The 5,176-nt window shown below is 43.3% G+C and overlaps 1 protein-coding gene across 1 annotated transcript in view; it reads right to left on the reverse strand.

The window, feature by feature from the left end:
- Positions 1-5,176, reverse strand: part of pmepa1 (prostate transmembrane protein, androgen induced 1) — a 24,797-nt gene continuing 19,621 nt past the window's right edge. Inside the window, exon 5 of the mRNA XM_056605928.1 lies at positions 1-5,176. This exon is cut by the window's right edge and continues 356 nt beyond it. The gene's annotated coding sequence lies outside the window, so the exon portion shown is untranslated.

Here is a 5,176-nt window from a genome sequence, read left to right on the forward strand (position 1 = left end):
TTTGTTTTAAATTGAAAGGGTAACTGAAATGTGTGTGATTCATAACATGTTCCATAACAGTAACGATAATAAGCCATTGTCCTCCAAAATAACAGCATAACAAGCCCAGTAACACTTGAATCGTCTGATAGAGTAAGCCGTTAATATACTCGTGATTAAGAAAGTTGTTGCGTTCAGTCCAGAGTAAAGGAGTAAGATGAAAACACATAACAAAAGAACAGTTCCTCTTCAACAAACATCACATTAACTGGCTAGAGATCAGAAGATGTCCATTCAGAAGATGCTTTCCAAGAGTGTGTTCTGGTTGTCAAAATAAAGGCGCATCGCTAGCGCTGATTTTAAGAACAGAAAGGTATTAAGTGCATTCACCTGTATAGCCCTGCTATAGTTGCTGCATGATGTTCCAAACTCCTTTTGGGAAGGTTGTGCTTTCATGTTGAAAATCCATACAGAATCTCAGGGCACAACAGTTAAGGTCAGAGAGATAGAGACAGGTCGCTGATACTTTGGAAAGGGTTGAATGGGTTTTAAAACAACAGAAAGCTGTTGTGGTCGGTCTTTTGTGTGGTTGTGCAAGTACATGTGAGTGTGCTGCACTTGGACCAAATGGATCCTCAGAGATCCCAAACACCTTCACAGATGTTGCTACGTAACGGTTGACCCGTTACGTGGGCTTCTCTCTGGGGTAGATGTTGCTAAGGGGCTTGGACTTGGCCTTAAAATGGCCTTGTCCCTCTTAATCTCTGGTGGTGGTTGGGATCTGGTAACAGTAGCCAAGCCCCAAGGAAGGCCTTGGAGCATCGGAGATCCACTAAAAACCTCTTACAACATGTCTGCCGGAAGGTTTTGTTCTCCTGCTAGACATGTCTGAAAGCCCAGGAGACTGTTTGGTATCCAAGAACAACTGGGAACTGTTATGTCACTAGGACTTCTCAAGAGCAGCAGACAATGGTCTGAAACGTACGAGTGTGCATGATGAAAACACTTGTGTTCTGGCCCCTGACTCTGGCAGCCTTTCCAAACCCTCTGCACCAAAGTAACAACAAAGAAAGACAAGACCCCTGAGGGAACAAGTGCACTTAACATAACAAAGTGTTGACTAAACAGGCCTGTATTTCAGGAAGTGGGGGTCATTTGCATACATTACATAACAGCTTTCTCACATGAGGGCTGCTGCTGGAGTTAAACTTTGAGTCGAGGAGGATAGGATATCATCTGTCACTCTCTCCCTCTCTGTGAATTGTTTCTCAGTCAACAAGCTCAGTTGTTAGTGAACACGTCTGCTAGTTGATAGGAAATATATCTCAAGTGTGGAGGGAAGGAGCCCGAAAATCTCTCGGCTTGTTACTCGTGATTGAAACAGAAGATTTTCGTTTTGGGAGGACTTAAGACAATGTTCGTTGAAACAGCAAAACGTGTTGGAATAATAATAAAAAACTAAATAAAATAGATGTATTTTCTTAAAAGAGAATGGGCAACAATATAAAACAACAGTAAATACATTTATAACGCTAGGATAAAATATTACTTAGATCGTCTAAAGAAGGCAAATAATAGGTGTATTGCAATGCTTTCCGCCAGGACAATTTCGGCGGGTAAAAACAATCTGTCTTCATCGTCATGACTACCATCATCATCATCATCGTCATCACCCTCATCCAGTCAACATGATCTGAGACAATAAGGGGGTGGGGTCTGGGCCTGACTGACAGCCCAAGCCGGCCCCTCACATTGGCCCGTCTCAGCAGGCAGGCACACTAGAATAGCACAGCAACAAACGACACACAGCGGGACATTACCAGGAGACCAGCCCTCAGCCAGCCAATGGTAGCTGGTCTGAGCGGAGCTTTTTCATTGGACACCAGGCATCTCTAGGGAACAGAGTAAGAGCTTGTTCAGACAGGAAGAGGAAAGGTGAGGACGAGGTGATGGGAGAGGAAATGGAGGCACACCGCTAATGTGTGTCTGTGTGTTGATGTAGATTGGCTGTGTGTGTGTGTGTGTGTGTGTGTGTGTGTGCGCGCGGATATTATAGGTGTCCTCTCTCCTCCACAACCACCTTCTCCTACTGTCCTTCTCTCATCCGACCTGAAGGGGATCGCCAGCCAGCACCGTTTTCCCTGAACAGAGAGACTTCCTAACATTTGACTGTCATGGGAGCTCTGATAAACTACCTAGCCCAGAACCCCCCAACCCCTTCTTCCCCCTATAAACATTCAAGAACTTTCTAGAACTCTCTGCAGGACACTGAACCAAACCACTGGGGAGATGAGGGGGGAGAGGAATGGAGTAGAGGCGAGAGAAGAGAGGAGGAGAAGAAAGGGGAGAGACAAGGAGAGAGAAGGGGTTGACATAGCATAAGAAAAGTTAGGAGGGTTAAAGAGAAGACAGCAGGAGAGACGAAGAGATGAGAGGCTAGACCGACCAGTCTGATTAAGAATATGATTGATATTCTGATTAATGGATACAATTCACTTTGGGTAAAGAGATGAATTCGTTCAACATGACGTTTGATCACGAAATGTAAACATTGTCAAACGTCTTAGGAGCAAAAGAGGTGGTAAAATCTCAAGCTGAAGTCATCTTTGAATTGTGTTGGGCCGCGGTTTGGTTCTGCCCCTGCAGAGGGCGCTATTGCATAAAGTCTGGAAGCGCAAACAGGTTTTCTACACTATCTGCACTATAATCTAAATAAGACACAGTATATCTCTTAAAACAAGGTCCAAGGGGGATATAATTGTCCGATTTGTGTCACTTTTTAACACACTAAAAAGTGTGTTTTTTTAAGACAACCCAGCCCCAAGCCCTGAAGGAGATGTTCCACCTGTGTAGACTACTCTTTGAAAATGATTGAAATCAAACAACACTAGAAACCCAAAGCTAAAGTACATCCTAAATAAGAGCACAACTACCTCCTCTACATGGGCAAACTACAACACAATCCTAAAGACTGATGAGACGTTGAACTATTTAACTCAAGGAAAGAGCTCATTGTGCTTCAAGTTGTTCCGTCCTCATGCGGTTTGGATGTAAGTCAAGTAGTAACCCCGGTGCTGGCTGGCGTGCGATTGTGTCCTTAAAACTGGACCAGTAAAGTGCTCAGAGATGCCTGGCCCGTCTTACCAGGGGAATATCAATGTTTTTGTGTGTGTGTGTGTGTGTGTGTGTGTGTGTGTGTGTGTGTGTGTGTGTGTGTGTGTGTGTGTGTGTGTGTGTGTGTGTGTGTGTGTGTGTGTGTGTGTGTGTGTGTGTGTGTTGGGCCCACATGCGTGCACAATCAAAGCTTTTGCATCACTGATTAAGGGATAATTATGATATCATATAATTTGACTTTAAACATGGACAGATGTCCTCTCTCTCTCTCTCTCTCTCTCTCTCTCTCCCTCGATAGTTTCAGCATTCAACGATACGCAGCCAGTTTTAAGGCTGACCCCACTCTCTGTACTTAAATTACTTGATTACATCCCCTCCTGATACACACACACCTGATTATGTATACGTTTAGTCATCAGTCATGGAGAAACTCTGAGTTAACTGGTGTGTGCATTGCCAAGGTTATTTACCAAAGGACTTTATAGAGTTTAGTTTTGTGAGGCGTACTGATACTGGCTGCAGAATCGACTAATAGGGATAGAGATCTGAGGGCTAAGATTTCCTGATTGGTCCTATAAGGGAGAATCCTGGGCTCTTGATTGGCTTACTGAACTTGGACTTTTGCATAATTATAGTTTTCATAAATTTGAATCAATGGAATACTACTGGTTTGGTCCAAGTCCACCGGGCTCAATCAGAACCAGAGTCTGGTCTTGTGTTTTTGGGTGATTTTGTGCACGCTATGGGCCCTTCCCCCTGGTAAGTCCCCTGAAACATACACAACAGTAGCGGTTCCAGGGGTGTCTCAAACTGAAACTGCAATTTCACTTTAATGCCGTGAAAAAGCTCCTTCACAAAATAAAAGTCTGGCTCACTCGTCCCATCTTCGCATACTAAAAAAATAGTGCAATTCTTCTCAGAAATTATATAAATAACTCATCCATGCTCTCCACCTTCAGCTTCCACACACACGTGAAACATACATTTGCCGTGTATGGAGCACAATGTTACAAAATATGTTGGCACCCCAACGATTGCTGATCGTACTTCTTTCTAGATCTAAACAACGTCTAAACGACTAGAAACAAAAATTTACCTTTACTCTTTAGAATCCATAGTTTAGAAAAATATCCCTACGTTCGCTCGCCTTCTTTTATCAAAACATATTGCAGATTATCTTTTTATCCATGTGTCGAACAGTCGTGAACCTTGTGCAAACTTTTACTTCGAAAAGTAAAACTGAATATTTAGCAATAAACTCCTGCATTCGTTAGTATAGTAAGAAAGTACCTTTAGCTCTCAGGACTTAGCACTGTGCTACAGCTAACAATAGTTTTAAGTTAATGGTTACTATGGATAAACAAATTGGCTACTATATAGACTAGCATGCTAAAGTGCTATTATGCTAACATGCTAACATGCTGAGAGACGTGGCTAAAGGACTATGCAGGAATAACTGCTTTTATGATCAAAAGATCTGCTTTCATACTTGAAACAGTTTCTTTAAATTCCCATTATAATATTGTCTTTCAAATGGATGTAGGTAAGAAACCAGTTGAAAGACGTGTTTTAGATTGCAGACTGCAGTGTATCGCCGTTCGCATTGTGTCGATTTTCTTTTTCTCAACAAGCTGAAAGCGCAACTAAGACAAACAAACGAAAATACCAACTTCTCTAGAAACAAACAAAACAAATACATATTTATAACGACTCAGGTGGCAGTTGGCAGGGGTGGAGAGGGGGGGAGGGGCTACATCACATTTGAATCCCCGTCCCTCCACTCCAACCCAACCTCATCATCTGTTTGTGTGAAGAGCTCCTCAGACAGGAAGAAAGAAGCAATGAAACAGCAAGTGCCACACTGCGCAGGAGACCCATGGTTTCCTGGATTGCTCTCCAAAGGCATCGGTTCCCAGTGCTAACCGACGCAGTTAGCTTGGAAGGTGCGGCACTGACAGGTTGAAAGTGTTTCAAGACGAAACTTGATCCAGAAGCCAGGGGAAAAAGCTCCGGAAATACTGTACACACCGGTCAGGCCTTCTCTCCATGTCCAAGTCTTACCATTGGCTGAGGAGCAGGAAGA

Source organism: Gadus chalcogrammus, chromosome 13 (genome assembly GCF_026213295.1).
Source record: "Gadus chalcogrammus isolate NIFS_2021 chromosome 13, NIFS_Gcha_1.0, whole genome shotgun sequence".
In the NCBI taxonomy this organism is placed as follows: domain Eukaryota; kingdom Metazoa; phylum Chordata; class Actinopteri; order Gadiformes; family Gadidae; genus Gadus; species Gadus chalcogrammus.